We start from the raw sequence: 18,816 nt of genomic DNA, 5'->3' as shown, positions 1-18,816 counted from the left end.
GTTTTGTTTGGTAACTTTTTTTTATCGTTTTTTTTATGTGTTCATTTTTGCCTTGCTTTAGCTTTTTGTAGCACGTACACCACTCACACATATACACATATACACATATACACACAAGCAGCGGTGATGCGTTATCCTCGCAGTATTGTTGGAATTAACACGCTTTAATGCAGTTAACGGGTTTTTCGCATAATCAGTCTGTCTGTCTGTCGTCGTAATTCAGCAAATTTGCCATTCACCATTTTTTAGTGTGCAACAGCAACCACACACAGCTGTTCGCCAGCACTACTTGCAATATTTCCGTTGCCGTGAAAATTGCTGCCTTTTCCTCACTTTTATCGCATTCGCCAGCTATAATCAAAAGCTATGAGGAAGAACTATAAAATGCAATTGCTCACAAGCACACACACACACACACACACATGCATACTAAGTACATAAATTGCACGAAGTCTGTTTTTTATTCGCTCGCTATTTCGCCTACAGCGCTTCTGCATTTTATTGTGTCTTCTAGCTGAGCTTTTTTTTGCTTGTCTCCTTGTCTCATTGTGCCTTTCTAATTGTGCCAAATAAAATAAATCGACCTCAATTCGATGACCTCGGCTTCCAGTCGCTATTTTTATGCGTAAAAGTGGATGATGGTGCAGTTTTTTTTAGCATTAGTCTAATTTTTGTGCACAATAAGCAAAATGAGCTTTTGTTATTTGCAATAAATATTTACCCAAACAACGGAGCTCAATTTGATATTCTCCATTTAGTTATTTTGCAAATACTGCATGGCAAACAGCAGTGATACTTTAGTATATTCGTAAATGCTTTCAGTAATTTTCAATAGTTTACGAACTCATAAAAAAGTTAGGTTAGGTTGGGTTGGATTAAATATAATATTTTTTAGTCACATTAAGGTTATCTGTAGAAGAACTGGAATTACAGTTTTTAAGTCAGATTTACAACACCGTTACTTTACTATGTGATGTATATAAATAACTTAATTGGAACCCAGTAAGAGTTAGTCAATGACCTAAAGATTCTCCGAAGTGCCCTTAAGCCTTTCTATACTGCATGTACACACAGCACAGCAACTTGAGGGGTTAGGGCAGTCTAAAACCCGGTAACTCTGGGAACTCGTGGTATCTGAATAATAAAAAACCCGAACTTAATCTAAATAGGACTTTCTAGTAAACTACGTTTGTGTTCAGCTTTAAAAAATTCAATTACCGAAGGATGCAACCGTAAAAAACTGTTATGCAGTCTTTCAAAAATCTTTCTGTGAGCTACAATTAAAATTTCAAGTCAATGGCGTTTCCAGAATTACTTTCTGGGGGTTTTGCCTTACAACATATTTTTAAAATTGATGTTACTTCGTAAATTCTTCTGAATTTGATTTAAAATCTTCGATTTTGGGTGGTTTTGACACCCTAAACCCCCTCGTATAGATACGATATACGAGCTACGAGCTATAGTCTACGAGTACCGCCATCGCCCGATTTTAAACGTAGAATTTCGAGGAAAACGTGTTTAAAGTTTTGTGAGCTGAGCTGACTGATTCGAACGTCTCGACATTATAGCGGAGGAATAGGGGTTTTTCACTATTATACCCGTTTAATAAAAGTGTACTTTGAGTCTAAAAACACTATCGGCCTTAAAAAAAGATATTTAGGAACCCCGTTTCTATAAAAATTTTAAAGCATATGAATACAGATATTATTGTCTTTTAAAAATTCAATTGCCATAATATAAATACTCAAATTAAACTTTTAGTTTTTTAAACCAATATCTTAAACTCGAGTTTAGAGATCAACATGAGCCATAATCTTCTTCAATTTCTAAGGTTTGCTAGGTGTAATAATACAGCTTTTACCATATAGAATTTTTTATTCAAATATTTATGGAATAGTCTTAATTTCTAACTCTTCCAAAACATATAATCCTTAGCAAAAATGTCTAGTTCTAACAAGCCTAGAGTAATTTCTTCTAGCCTTTCAGTTTTTATATCCTTCTGTACGACTTAACCATGGCTATATGAAACTTTTTAATATCTACTCATTATATCACAATAAACAATTTTACTATATTATGCAAAAAAAAAAATGTAATTACTCTATTAATAAGCCACTCTGATTCTCTATTTTCATTGCAGATAGGCACAAAGCGTTTATCCATAAAAATGCCCAATAAAAAAGCAGTTATTGTTTTTTGAGGTTGAAAGGTCTTTGAAGGACTTGACAGCCGCCGTCGACGGATCGAAAGTGAAAGTGATTGAGACAACATTGCAGATGTGCCGAAGTGCAGCAATAATAATCAATTATTTGCTGTAATCTGCACTAAAGTAAAGATCGAGAGAGAGAGAGAGAGAGAGAGCGGAAGTATAAGTGAGAAGTAGAAGTGTCGGAAACTGTTTACTAGCAACACATCTTTGGTGAGTAGTCGAAAATGTATTTTAATGCAATTAAACAATATGAAATAATTTTAAAAAATTCGAACATGTGGTGTACAGTTTCCGGTATATAGTCTCGTTATAAATGCGTTATATTTTTAAACATACATACTTCGGCATAAAATGAAAACATGTATGTATATATAGGTATATGTACCTAGCTAAAATATTATAAAATTATTAATTTTCAATTTTTTTCAATAAATTACAGTAATTTATGTTCCGTTATAAACTATTTTAATTCTTGATAAGTGAACAATTTGAAACTAATTCGGATATGTTGAAATCGGAAGCAAACGGAAAACTTAACGCCCTGAAAATATTTTGCAGACCATAAATAAAGTTTTTAAATTTCAAGTATTTTTTTATAAGAAAAATTGTGATTTCTCGAATTTTATTTTGAAAACTGTAGTTGTAATTATTTTTTATATAAACATTTACGAGTTTACCCACTCGTATGCACAGTTTGCATGTTTGTATGCGCAATAAATCTTGGTAATATCATCATGGCTGAAATCACATCATGCTCTTTAATTACAAATTACAAACGTACGTATATATAAATTTTTTTCAATATATATGTGTGTATGCATATTTATTTGTATGTGTAACTGAGTCATCGCTTTTCTAAGAAAACCTGAATGTCTATTCAACAACATGTCATTGAGTCATCCAAATGTACAATAGTTATGAGACATAAAACTTTTCCATTATGCTTAAGAAGCTTAACAAATGAATTGCGTTTATTTAATGCTAAAGCTTCTGTAATTCTTGTTCATACATATACCTATAATGTTGGGGAAAGTTTCGTAAACTTGACAATATGTAATTAAGTTGGAAGTAATACTCAAAGCCTTCTGAAGTAACTATTTAATACTTCGAATAATTTTTATCTTTAGACACCTAATTCCCATACTTTGAGCACAAAGATGACTGCACGACAGCGACTTTTTCTTGTCGGCAAATTTCGTCTTGAAGCCAGCTCCTCAAATATTTTAAAAACGGCAGCGACATATCAAACAGCTGATGTACAATACACAATTTCGTTGTTGCTGTACTAAAACCTTTCACTTCAATGAAATTTAATTTAATACTTGTTAGAACTTTGATTATATATATATATATATACGTTGTATATATACAGTGTATCACAAAAATAAAATAAATAAAAATAAAAAAAGTCATATCAATTGTAAAATAAAAATAAAAAACTTTTCGTGTTTTTTACAATAACAATTATACATAACATCGCCATCGCCTTCCTGAGTATGATAGATCTATTTCCCGTTATTAAGAACCGTTTGATTTTTCCAGTAAAAACCAAAAATGACGTCACATAAATATGTATGCAATTTACCATTTCAGTATGTTTTTGACTGGCACACAGTATTTGTTCGTTTCAAAATCATTAAATAGCTATTTTTTGTTTAAGATATAAAGATTTACAAGTTTTAATAAAATTTTAGCCGCAATTTAATTTAAATTTTGATCATGGCGCCGCGCGGACGATAACTATCACAAAATTTAAAAGATGTTACAATAAAACTACATTAAGAATAAAAAAGTCAGGGGCAAATTGGATAAATAACAAATAAAAGTAGTTCAACTTTTCAAAAAATAATAGAAAAATATAAAAATGAAGGAAATACAAAAAAAAAAGGAAAGATTTGGGCGGCCAAAAATATTTAATGCAAACGAGCGGCGTATTATAACACGCAAGATGCAGGTGAACGCAAAGAGTGCACCAAAAGTGAGTAGAGAGATTGCAAACGAGATTAGTAAAACCTGCAATCCCCAAACTATTCGTTTAGTACTGTATGATGCTGGCTACCATGGTTGTAATGTCCGTAAAAAGCCATTCATAAGCAACACTAACAGACAAAAAAGATTGAAGTTTGTGAAAGAGCACGAAAATAAAGACGAACATTTCTGGAATTCTGTTATTTTCTCGGACGAAAGTAAATACAATATTTTTGGCTCGGATGGACATGAAAAAGTTTGGAGAAAAATTAATACTGGGCTTGAACCACGGAATATGACTGCCACGGTTAAACATGGTGGTGGGTCGCTCATGATGTGGGGATTTATGGCAGCATCTGGAGTAGGTTATCTTGTGTTCATTGTTTCTAGAAACACCAGCCCAATCTCCTGATGTCAATCCTATCGAGCATTTGTGGGATTATTAAGAAATAAATCCCATTATTTAAAAAGAAAGAAGACACCAAATAACCAGCAAAGAATCTTTGAAAACTGCGTTTATCGAAGAATGGAGCAAGATTCCACCTTCAGTGACCCAAAAGCTCAAAAATAAACTCGTTAGAACTTTTTTTTCGCAACTTATTTCTAGTACATACATACTTTAGTGACGTATTTTTAAGCTATTGGAACATTCTTTTCTGTAACTTGAAAAATTATTACTTTAAGTTTGGGTTTTTTGTTATTGAAGAAATATAAATATATAAAATAATTCAAAATATAAAAAAATTGGTTAATAATATTAGTTTTAAGGCTTTTTTTCGCATGACAAAACAGATGAACACACTGCATACTTATTTTTGTGATGCACTGTATATATATATATATATGGTATTATATATATATTTTCATGGCAACACTACAGCTGCCCATTGTGGTCGACAAAATTACAAATGGTTTTAATTTAGCGACGGCGACAACTCCAAGTTTGCTGCCGAGAAGCCGCGCTGCAGTCTTATTAATATTTTACAGATGCTGCGTGCCGCTTGTCGTCGTCTATGTGCACAATCAATCGTACTAATGAGATGTAAACTGCCGTTATATGCAACTTTAAACGTCAAAGAGCTGTCAAAAAAAACCTTATTCTTATAAAATTTGCATGAAATAGATTTCTCTCAGTTATACGCTGAAATGAAATGAAATTGTATATTTAATTTTTACTGGAATTTCTTGACTTCATTTTTTCTCCTTCAATAAACAGTTCCTCTCTAGAGACTCAAATGAATTACGCGGGAGTGAGCAAATGTCGAAAATTCGATGTTTGGATATAGCTTGATGTAAGAAAGTGCAAATATTGATTTTCCAAATTAGTGCGGTAGTGGTATTAGAGGAAGACCTAATTATCATTCGATTTTTCATAATTTAGCTATCCGTAATAACTGAAAAATTTCTCTGATGACTCAATTAATTTTCGAGCTATATACATGTGTACATATATAAATTTAACTAGGCGATTCAATTAGGACAATAAATGAAGTCGATAAAGATGTAAATTGTGTAATCGTCTTTGGTGTTCAAGCGTGCTCAATTTAGCTTAAACAATTAATTTTTGACAGCTGTCTAAAAAGTGTTTTGATTTGGTTTTGAGAATATCTCTGTCAGAAAAAAAATGGGTAATTACTTAATTTTGATTTGATTTTTACTAGGTTTCAACATAAATGTTGAAATTTTGCGGTTAATACATTGAAGTAAATTAGAAGATTGATAACTGACTTTTTATATGAAAGAAAACGTATGAGAAGTACGTCTATTACAACTCACGGCATTAAAAATTTATTTTTGAATTAAATGCTATTAGAACCATTAATTATTGCTCCATTTAATGGTAAATTGAAATTATTAGTAGTTTAATTTCTAACATTTTCTTAACTATTCAATTTAAAGTTAAAAGTATGTTTTTACTTCAGAGTATTGTAAGTGGTTTGACAGTCTACAGTTCTACAGTCACTTAATTGAGTCAATTAGTTAATTGCTTCATTATATAATTAAATAAGAACAATTAGGTGTTGAATTTCTCAAATTTTCTAAATATTATATTAAAAGTCTGTTTTTTACAGTCGATTAATTAAGTAAATTTTTAATTGCTTCATTATATAATAAATTAAAAACATCTAGTAAATGAATCTCTAAATTATTTAATTGAAAGTAGTTTTTCTACAGTCGCTTAATAGAGTTAATTAGTTAATTGCTTCATTATATAGTAAATTGAGAACAATTAAGGATTGATTCTAAAATTCGCAATTTATTCAATTATAACTAGTTTTTCTACAGTCGATTAATTGGGTAAATTAGTTAATTGCTTATATATAATAAATTGAGAACAATTAGAGGGGGGATTTCTAAATTCTCTTAATTATTCAATTAAAAGCGTATTTTTAATTGAGTTGATTAGTAGCTGAAATTACTACAGTAGAAAATTGCTAATTGATTAAATTATGTGAATGTCAAAATGCCTATTAAATAATAGCTTAACTTAGTTGTAGAATTAAGCAAAAACTACTGTATCTTTTAAAAATTTTCGCAAAACTTTGTAATCTAAACTATAAATTAACCAATTTAATATAAATTGTTTAATATACATATGTACATATGTATTAAAAATCACACTTAGGGCCTTGTATATAAGCATATTACTACACACATTTCTACACCATTAAAATGCCAGTAGTTCGGATTTTAACCTCAATTTCCACATGCAGCGCTCAAAGTTTTCGCTTGTTGCCGTTGTCCTTGCAAAAGGTTATGTTTTTGCCAGCAAACGACAAGCAGAGACTACTTCCTGCCACGGCACACATACATACATATGTACATGCCCACTTGCAAACTTTTCGCTGACGTAGTTCGCATTTATGTATATATATGTACTTGTATGTACAAATATGCCTGAATATGTGCACACATTAAGTTTTGATTTGTTCGTTCCTTTTGCCATTTGAGCGTAATTAGCGAACATTCAACACACTTTGGCCGCATCGCTAACATATAAATATATACAAACACACCTATATTGTGGTCATATTATTGTCGTGGCTCGGTCCTCGCTCAGCTGTTGATAAAATATGTATTTTCATGGGAGAGGAAACGTGTCTTAACACATTTCCAGCTGTTTTCAATGGCCATCGAGACCTTCATTGGCAGTTCATGCTTATTATATTTTGGTTTTTGTTGTTGTGCACTTTGTTTTCCGTAATGCGGCTCGTGTACGCGTGTCTGGTGGTCAACTGGCAGCCTTGAAAATTTAGCATTGACCTACGCTGCTTTCTGTTAAAGTGAAAGAAATTTTTTCCTCTCCATCTTTTCTAAAAAAAAAATACTAGATATAAATATTTAAACTTTTTTGTGGGCTTGTAACAAAACTTAATGCCGATTTCCGTGTCACGTGTAGTATTTAATTTCCTTTTAAGCAAAATGAGTTAAAAATTCTAGCAAACTCTATGACAAAGGGTTGTGAAATACAGATTTAAGAACCGTCAATTCATTCTGATACTTTTTGTTACACACCAGTGTCTAAAAAAAATAACTGCCACAGTCAACTTAAGGTTTAATATTGCTTACCTGCTTCTCAACTAGAGCACATTAATAATTTTGGGATAAAACTAAATCCTGTAAAAAAGTTTAATACGTGAAGGAGTAAGCTTTCTAATAAGTTTCTTAATTTTAGCTTTAAGAGCGAGAGTCAGATTTTTCAAATCCCAAATTTCTTTGTAACCGCGAAGTAAAGAAAAATTAAGATAAAACGACGGCTCTTAGTAAGCTACATGTTCTTGCATTTCAGCAATAGCAATATTAAAAAAAATATACTTCTTGACTTTTTTTTTGTTATACCAGTAAATAGGAATTGTATAAAATTACAGGGGTATATTAAGTTTGCCATGAAATTTGTAACACCCAGAAGGAAACGTTGGAGGTCTTACAAAGTATATACCCGTATATAAATGATCATCGTGATGACCTGAGTCGGTCTCTGTCATCTGTATATATACGCGAGATAGACCCTCAGTACTTGAGGTACCGCCGAGACCACTATAGCATATAGCTATCATACAAACTGACCGATCAAACTCAAGTCGTTGTATGGAAAACTTTTTTATTTGACAAAAAATTCTGAAGAAATTGTTGAGATCGGCTCACTATAGCATATAGCTGCCATACAAACTGAACAATCGGTTGCAAGTACTTGTATGGAAAACTTTTTCCTTTAAAGAGATTTTTTTCTCATAATTCGGCATGATTTATTGCCTAAGGTAAAAGTGCAATTTTCGAAGAAATTTTTTAGATCAGTTAACTATAGCATATAGGTGTCATACAAACTGACCGATCAAACTCAAGGTCTTGTAAAAAATCGTTTGCATTTATGAAGGGTTTTTTAGATTTCGTGCAACCGAAGGTAACGTCGTTTTTAGTTTTTATTTGACAAGATATCTTCACGAAATTTAGCTTGGCTTATTTTCGAAGGCAGCGGTCTAATCTCGGAATAAATTTTCCTGATCAGACCACTATAAAGTATAGCTGCCACACAAACTGACCGATCAAAATCTAGTTTTAGTAACCGAAGTTAACGTTTTGTCTTGTTTAATAAGTGTTTTGAGCATTTTTTCACCTCCATTGAGTTATTTGTACTCTATTCAGCTAAGATACAATAATGATTAGGTTTGTAGCCCCTCCCTTTGTTCTCTAAGAGTGCTATACGACTTTAGAAACAAGCAACCAGTCTCATTCAAATTCTGGTGTAATACTAACTGTCTTCGATTCGCCAAGCATTAGTCTCCAGCGAGTCGAACAAACTAAACTATACCAGATGCTCAAACAAACGGTCTGCACTTGTGGTGCTAACATGTCATCTGACGCATGCGCAATAGTGTTATAATTCTTTCTTTGTGAATAAATTTTTTTTCGCGCTAAAAAGCGTGTCAGTAATCCTTTAGTTTTGTTTTTCATAAATTACTATAATTGAATTTAAGTCCTCAGTTTTAAAAATACAAGAAAAAAAGAAATTTGTGTTTGCATTTGTCATTTGTGCTATTCACAATAGTAAAACCACCAGTGAGGTATTCGCATACTCTCTTGCACGAATTCAACTCGATAACTTTGTTATTGCTTTTGCATGTAATTTTTTTTAAAAAGAGAGCAGAAGCGAGCAGTGAAATGGCGAATCGAAAACAGGTACTACTTGTATACTGTTGCCTTTGGTGGTACAGGCCCTCTTCACGATAGTCGGGTGTACGTAAACAAGACGAACCCCCATTTCCACACACTTTCAATTCGGTCGTATTCATCAAAATTATTTAAGAAAAGTTTTCTACGGCCAAAAACAATAGCAAGAATTTTAGATTTTCAAAAGCTGTCTTATGCGATATTACAACATTTGGGACCAGGTTTAATGCATAGTTTTGACCAAACACCCATCTTTCATTGATAGATCTGACGTTTTTTTTTGCGCAATTTAACTTATCGTTGAAATCATTCAAAATCTCTTTTTAAATAAGCCCACTTTATTCGCTGAAAAGATTAGCAGATTAACAAAATATACTTCATTACGAAAAAACTTCAAATTAGTTAAGCTGAAAATCAGCAAAGTATGTTAATCATAAGCATACCTCTTTTCCCGGACTGGAAATCTAATATTAATGATTCAGACGTTATTCAGCTTTTCTCTTGAGGGTGCACAGACACAATATATATAAATATATATGTGCATAAGTTTGCATATTTGTCGGTTTATATATATATATTGGTTTCACCTTGCTATTTTTGTTTCAAGTTCAAGCTCGTGACGGCAAAGCGTTGAGGGTGCATGCAGCGATCAAAAGCACACACATACATTTTGCGCATCTATTATTAATAATGATACTCGTATGTGAGTATGTGTATTTATATATGTACATATGTGAATATACTCACACTTTAATGTCTATGCTGTTAATCGATATTTTTATTACATTTATTGCAATTTTTTTCTGGGTCACAAGTGTTCAAAGCGGGAGCGAGAATGTATGATTATGAACGTCAACGCGAAATGAAAATCAAAATATTTATGGAAACTGGACAGTTTGTAAGCAAAAATAATTGTATTTGATTTTGGTTTGTCTGATTATATTTGACGTATGATAAATTAGCATGCTATTAGCACTATTCAAACCAATATTTAGCTTTTTTTTACCACTTTTTTGGAATGAAAACAGACAAAAATAAAAACCAAATGGGTTTTTTTTTATAAAATCTTTATACTTTTAGGTTTATACTGCTTCAAGACTCTTACAATTTTTCATTATTTTATATAGACTAGTGCTTTCAGATATTTTTAATATATATATACATGTATGTATGTCTAAATTGCTGATGGGCAGCCTCATTTGGCTCAAATATATTCATGCTCTCTTGTACCTATGTACTGACATATTATATATGTATGTATGTATATGCCATTCCATTTCAGCTCGTATGCAAAATCGATCGTTACGTGTCCAGACAGACATTCTGACGCATTTCGCCTATTACAAATTTAATTTCGCCAGCATTGACGTACTTATACCTATATGAGCTGTGCTTACAGTAACTTAGTGTAGGTGGCAACGTAAGTTGCGATTGAATTGTTTAAATGAAGAGGACAATATTTTTTTTTACAATTGTTATTCGCAAAACTACAAAATATACACGTTTCGAGTTTGATCGTTCCGTTTGTATGGCAGCTATACTCTATAGTGGTCCGATCCATTTGTTCAGAGTTTATACCGTTGCCTTGAACAATAATCCGTGCCAAATTTCGTCAAGATATCTTATCAAATAAAAAAGTTTTCCATACAAGAATTTGATTTTAATCATTCAATTTGTATGGCAGCTATACGTTACAGTTGTCCGATATCGGCGATTCCGATAAATAAGTCGATTCTTGGGAAAAAGAGCATGTGTGCAAAATTTCATATATCTATAAATCAGTTTAACTTACGTTAAATTTGATTTTAACTTGACAGCTATATAACATATTTATGTGATTTGTGTACGCAGCTGCGTATGAGTGTGTTTTTGGTTCTTAGAAAATTAGTACACATTTTTTGTCGTTCGAAAGATTAGTTTAAGTCGAGTTAAGGTAGTAATTAGTGTAGGTACTGCATTGGTAACATTTTTTACGCTAAAATTCGTTTTGAAGAATCACTTTCTAATACAATACTTGGAGTTTACCAATTAGCTAAAACATCATAATATTTAGACCGAAATTTCTATAGCTGAAAACTTGCATAGTCGATATATGCAATTTTTCTATAGTTAATATATTTTATAAATAGTATTTTGCTCTTCTATTTAGTCGTCTGATATTAGAATTTTCTTCTAACAAAACTTTTTCAAAATGTATAAATATTTGCATAGATCGAGATATGTTAAGTCGATATATAAGAGATGTTGACCCTCTTCTAACTTTCTAATACTAATACGATAAATTTCAAGCACTATTTCAATACTTTTTTCGAAGGTATTGTCATTAAAAGATGTAGTCTTTCACAAGATAAAAAATATAAACTTTTGTGGTAGTTGTAGGAAGACTTTTTTTCTGGTGATTTTTTATGTTTCGGTTATTTTTGTTTTTGTTATTGCAATGAATTACTTTTCACAAGTCAATTTCTTTATAAATGTCTTAAATATTGACAAAAAACTTTTTTGGTTTTCGTAACAGATTTGCCAAAATAGCAAAATCGATGTATATGTATATATACACGAGTTTTCACATTTTTATGTTCTCCTAAATAAATACATATGTACACATATCAATGTTTAATAAATTTATATGTTTGTGTTTATATATGTTCATATGTATACTTCACCACTTTTGCAATTATTCTCCATTAGCCTTTGCAGTCATGCGGATGTGGTACGCCTTAATTTCCCCACATCAAAGCCAAGTCAACTAGAGCTACTTGTGTGTTAATTATGCTTAACAATCCCAACGATAGCCGCCACTCATTGGCATTGCACTTTATGACTAAGGAGAGTAAATGTAGAGAATGCAGAAGAAGCAAATAATAGAAAAATAAAAATAAAAAGTAAAGCTCGCAAGGCACGCAAAACAAAAATCAGCTGACAAGCGTTACTAGCTCTACTGCTTGCTGACTGACTGACTGACTGAGAGCACAAAATGTCCATTCTCCATTAGCTTGGGTTTTTACAACAGGCAAGCGTAAAGTAAATTAAAATATATGATTTACATTAAGCATTTTATAAAAACAGGCATTAATATTTTTGTATGCTTATGTATATACATATTTACATATACATATAATTCTAGTGCATAAGGTGATATATCTGTGTATAAATTTTGATTAAAAAAATTAATTTATTTCTAGTTTCTTTCCTAAAATTTCTTTCATACTTACTCACTTAAAATTCGCTAATATTTTATATTTGATCATACAGCGTACTTATATTATAGATAAATACATTTATATTTTTTATAAATATATTTGCTTCTAATATTTTAGTTGATTGGTATCGGAGCTAAGGCACTAGATAAATAATCTACATATAATTTTCTTCCAATGCTTAAATGCGCATGTAACATATGTATACCAAATGTATACAAGTATGTATATTTTCATACATACATATATCATGTATCTCCGTAAATAGAAAAGTGTATTTCATTTTAACTTGTCTCTTGCACGTGTTTTATAAAGTTGCCTCAACATAAAAGTTTCTACATCTCTACGAAAATACAAGTTTTTGGAGCGCCCCCTACGGTGTCCCACTTCTACAACAAATATGCGCACATGTATCTTTATGTACATATTATTACATAGCCTGGTTAACCCAGCTGTGCTCGGGTTTCTCCTCCGCACTGTGGTTTTCTTGCTATCTCTTTTACCCCAGTTTCTCTACGTCTTTTTGCTTTACAGCACACAGCTGATTTTCACTCTCAATTTATGAGGCCCGCATTGACATAGCTAAAGCTATAATTTTCATACATGGTTAAAAAGTAAATATGTGTGTAATATACAACAAAAACAAAGACATATTCAAATAAAATTTAACAACATTTATTTTAACAAAAATAGTTAGAGGATAACACTAAAATTTCTTACAGAAAATCTAGCCGTAACTAAAATCAAAAGCAGTAGCTAAAAAAATCAGTTCTATAATCGAACTCTTCGACTAAAAAAAAAATATAACAAATACCCTTAACAAGAACGCCTAATTTCGTGTTTTGGGAATACTTTTATCTATTACATTTTGTATAAAATATTTAAATTGGCTCATCTGCCAAAAAAATATTAATTTTCAACAAAACTCTTACACTGGCAACTTTTCCTTCGATTTGGCAATCAACATTTCTCAATTAAATTTGCCAATTCACAAGCGCGCTCGCGCTCAACTCATTTGTGTTTGCTACGCTCTCATTCTCACTCCCTCTCTCTTTGACAATGAGTGCGCTCATTCAAAGTCAATCATATGTTTATTTTGTCTTTATCTTGCTTTGTTTTGTTTGTTTGTATTTGCATTCGGGCTTAAGCCTTAAGGCGAATCGCATGCGTTGTTGATAACGTTACTCAAACCTGATTAAATGCTGTTGTCACAGTTGCTCTCATATTTGTGTTTACCTTTTACTTTTTTTTGCGTTTGCTTATATTAAGAGTTAATTTGTTTGTAATTTTTTTAGTTTTTCGCTTTGTATACTTTGATAGCAGTATACAGGTCAAGATACTAGGAAAAATGCTAAAAAAAAGAGAAAACAACAATAACAATGAACTATAAAAATTGTGTTTACATACTTGTTTATATGTTGACATGGTGACTGTAAACAAATGTTGTGAATGTTGCTGACGCTGTATAAATATTCATTTGAGGCAACAATGTTACGGATATATGGATTATGTTGCTAAAGTGAGTTGTTAAGCAATATTGCAGTAACATATTTTTTTGAACTGGAATAATTATGTTATTAAAAATAAAGTTTGGTTTGAATGTTAAGATTGTTTCTTAAAATGAGTAAGAAAATATTTATACTTTTAATTTATTGCATTTTTATAGCAAGAATAAATATTTTTTGTATAATATCTTACTGTCACTTAAACTTTTTACCATATTGAATTTTATTGCTTTTAGTACACATTTAATTAGTTAATTTATCATTATTTGCATTAAAAGCCAGTTGATTTATTTTAAACGAGAGCGCATCGACCTTTTGACTGCTTGTGTTATCGCCTGTAAGCAGTGCATCTTGATTTTATTACTTAAGCTGCTCAATTATATACTTTTGTTGATTAATTGACATATGTTGATTAATATACATAAGTATGTATGTATTAAGCGTATACAGTTAATGAATCAGTTCATAAATACTTAAGCAAGTGTGGATTGGTTAATCCGTGACTTTTTCAATTTCCGCGTTGTAATTCTGAATGCAACACTGTTGCTGTAGCGCCCTCTTAAATGGCTTTTATGAAATAATAAGCAAAAATATACTGTAGCCTATATGGTTCTGAAAGTGGTGGGAAATCTCGAAATTCTTAATAAAGGTGATATTGAAAGACAATGTTCTGAAAATCTGATCGGTCGGTACAGAGCGCTCATAAAAGCCTAAATTTAACAATTTATTTACGAAAAAAAGGAAAACGAATGGAATATCTTTTGTTGCGGGCAAAAAATTAAATATGTATATTGTCACTTTGATACAAAATGGCGTCTGCTGGGGGCATTTTTCAAGAAGGTTTTGACCGGCGGCGATGATTCTATAAATTTGTGCTAACTGAAGGCAAGTATTATTAAAGTACTTATGATTTTAGTGGATTGACAGTGCAAAACAAAAAAATCGAATTTTTGAAAATCGTAGATTGATCTAACCGCTTTGGCTGTGTATAATTTTTTGGTCTATGACTCACACTTAACCATTATCAGCTAAATTAATAGCAGTCTTCGATTCGCCAGGCGTTACTCTGCAGCGAATCGAACAAACTATACCAGATAAACAAACGGGCAGCACTTGCGCTGCAACCCTGCGCTTACATGTCTTCTGACGCATGTGCAATAGTGTTATGATTCCTCCTTAGTGAAGAAATTTTTTTCGCGTTAAAAAGCGTAGTAATAATAGTTTAATTTTGTTGTCTATAAATTACTGTAGTTGATTTTAAGTCTTAAGTTTTAAAAATACAAGAAAAAAAGAAACTTGTATTTGCATTTGTCATTTGTGCCATTCACAATAGTAAAACTGTTCTAAAATATGTAAAAACAAAACTTGGGAGCTGTGAAGATAGCGATTACACCACTTTAATGAGGTATCCGCATATTTACTTGCACGAATTCAACTTGATAACTTTGTTGTGGCTTTCACATGTAATTTTTTGACAAGAGAGCAGAAGTGAGCAGAGAAATAGCGAATCGAAGACAAGTTATATAATGGTTAAAAGTCCCGTTATGTAGCTGAATCATAATATAATATATATTATACTGGGGTCTTGGGAGCATTCAATACAGTTGACTTTTTCAGTTGAACCTGCACCAAGGACGATTTTGGTAAGTTTGTTCCTCTATAAGGTTATAATAAAAATGAATTGAGGTGTATATTATGATAAGTTGCTGTTCAAAGTTGTAAACTTGTAAAAACTAACACATTGTTTTTCAAATTCTGTTCTACTTCAAAAATATGCGAAAAATATTCTTCTTTAGAAATGAAATTTAAATTTTTCAGTTTTAAATATAATTTTAACTTTCTATAATTTATATTTTTTTTATCTAAAATAAAACTGAAATATTCTCGCGTCTAAAGACATCAAAAAAAAGTACGAAGTAAAAAAATTTAGCTTTAGAGATTTTTAGTTGAGAAAACTAAAAAATTACTTTTCTATATACAATTCATATTATCAGCGCTTAGTTTGATCCATTACCCAGAAAAGAAAAAAAACTTGCACTTTCAAAATTCAAAATCTTTATTATTCCATAAAATCACTTCAAAAATTATTAATAGCTCGTTATAAATGCTATAGCCGTGAACATAGCACAAAATAAATTTCGACTTTTCCTTGTATGTATGTAAACTTGTTTAAGATTACCTTACTAATTTCCTTATTTACCTTTTCAAGCCATAAACGTCTATATTGTTTGTTTCTTAAACTTCCTTCCGACATACATACATATGTACATATGTACAACATGCATCTAGGGCATGCTGCTCTGAATACAGAAATGCATGAAAGTATTTACTCGTGCATACATATCTATTTGCGTACTTTCACTGTCTTTCGTTTAATGTTTATGTATCCGAAATTCCAGCCAATTTTGCGAAAATCAATATTTCGCCAGCGCTCAGACTGCTTTCATGCCAGGCGAATTGGGTCAGCCCCCCTCAGAAATAAGAAGCATGCAGCAATGGATACACATTCATAAATATATTCTAATGTGCATATATCTTTCCATATATAGCTTTGTGCACATATTAAAAGTTTATTGTGCAACTCGTTGTTGCAACTAGAGCACTAGGTCACCCACATCTTTGACTGCAACAACAAGAAATTATGAATATCGTACTTTTAGATACACATAACTTGACCTGTTGAAATGTTGCATAATACACACGTCAGTATATGTATACATACATAATACATATTTACATGGCTTTAAGTTTTTGAAATCAAATTAAGTTTTATCTTTTCTAACAGATGTTTAATTTACTTATACCTATAATATTCAAGTAAATATTGGAAACATATGTCGGTGTTGAATAATCGAATCTATAATGAGTTTGTGCTTCGATTTTAAAATGCCGTCTAATAAGCTTCCAAACGCTACACAAGTTAATGGTATCCAAAAAAACAACAAAAAAACATCTTATTATTACCACTTCGTACAACTATAGCTTGACACCGACAAACTCTTGAAGATTTTGTTGTATTACATACATATATAGAGCAGCAGTTAAAAACTAACTCTACAATTTTAAGTTTTCAAAGATATCTTGGTTATAGTTTGATACCGAATCTCTCTAAAAATTGTCATAAAAATGTATGTATGTGTGCAATAGCATTGATATGACAGTGACAAATACTTTTGTTACAGTTACGAAACGATGCTAAAGATTTTCGGAATTGTGAAACAAACAAATATTTTGTTTTGGTCATAACTGATGTTTAATGGATTTAAACTGGATTTAAACTGCTCAGCCAAGATGTAGCCTGAAATCTCTTAGTCAATTTTTTCATTGATCGTTCACTATATTTCTTCGAATTTCTATATTCACGAGTATTTTTTTTTTTAAATCCCAATGTTCATTTTCAAATTATAAGTAAAACACCTCACAATTATTAAACTTTGAAGTCTTTTTTCTAATAGAAAGAATAATTTATGAGTATTAATACTAATATTTATTTATTTTACATAAGAACTTAAGAATTCTTGTTGTTTCGTGATTACCTTGAATTTCCTAATTGAATATATACATCTTGTCTAGTCTCAAGAGCGTAGCTCAGGAGCATTGCGGCATTCGAAAGCTGTTCTCGTTTTCTATCGTAATACGTTCCAATAATTAATTTAAGAGTTCTAAATATTAATTCAAGAGTTGCAAAAAATAGATAAAGAAGGAGATAGATAGTGATAGATAGTAATAGTGAGTGAATCCATATATGCTGTAAATTATGCTATTTTGGTCATTCCGATTTTTCGCGATCACATTCAGTACTGAAATGCATAAAGGCAGATACAGCTCTCAATGAAATTGAAATAAAGTTGGATATTGGATGTACTCTAGTTCAGGAATCCTTTTTTCAGAATTTTTATGGACTTGTTGCGAAATATTCAGCAGACTTCAGGATACTCTCCCTAAATAATATTTATTAAAGGGAATATACTTATACCTTGAACAGGGTATATTAAGTTCTTAACACCCAGATGGAAATTACATACACGTCATAAAATATATATAGATACGAGTTTGTAAAATTTAATATCGGACATACATCATACAGCTGCCATAAAAAGATATATTTTCACCAAATTTGGCAAAGATTTTTATTGTCCAAGACAACGGTGCAATCTTCGAAGTAATTATTAAGATTGGACCTATATATATCTATAGCATATTGCTTCCAAACAAACTGACAGATCAAAATCAAGTTCTTGTATGCAATATGCAAACTTTTTTATTTGTAAAGGGTATTACAGGTTCGGTGCAACCGAAATTGACATTTTTTCTTCTTTTAAATTAACATTGTCTGATTTCATTTCTAAAACAATGTTTTTTTTGCAGATTTAGTGCATTTTATTGTATGTTATGACTTATAATGAAAATATTAATAAAAAAATCCAAATAGCAATATGAAATGTATATATGTCTGTACTTCCGCCCACTTCTATTATGTGATGAAAATTAATTTCAATTAAACGTCGTCCATCAAGAGCAACCATTTAGAACATTGAATTGTCTCCGATCGGTGGCCATTATGCGCCCATGTTGACCTACTTGCGAGGATGCTGTACCATTTAAGTTTGCAGTTCGTTCGTTAGCTATGAATTGACCTAATTTTCTGGCGTTACACTAACAAATATTATGTGCCCTGATTTATGTAGATCTGCATATGTATTCGCATCCGTATCCTTCGGCCTCCAAAAGTGGTGTATCAATGTGTGTATGTGTTTATGTAATATGT

General features: G+C 31.3%; 1 protein-coding gene across 5 annotated transcripts in view; it reads left to right on the top strand.

Annotated features, from left to right (window-relative positions):
• atos (atos homolog atossa) overlaps window positions 1-18,816 on the top strand; it is a 152,067-nt gene that overhangs the window by 114,487 nt on the left and 18,764 nt on the right. For all 5 annotated transcript variants that reach the window (XM_070108026.1, XM_070108025.1, XM_014232770.3 and 2 more), the window contains one exon: window positions 2,141-2,419. The gene's annotated coding sequence lies outside the window, so the exon portion shown is untranslated. The remainder of the gene's footprint in view (window positions 1-2,140; window positions 2,420-18,816) is intronic.

This window comes from Bactrocera oleae, chromosome 4 (genome assembly GCF_042242935.1).
Source record: "Bactrocera oleae isolate idBacOlea1 chromosome 4, idBacOlea1, whole genome shotgun sequence".
Classification (NCBI taxonomy): Eukaryota; Metazoa; Arthropoda; class Insecta; order Diptera; family Tephritidae; genus Bactrocera; species Bactrocera oleae.
The sequence above is the reverse complement of the archived record's forward strand: the minus strand, read 5'-3'. Positions and strand labels throughout refer to the sequence as shown.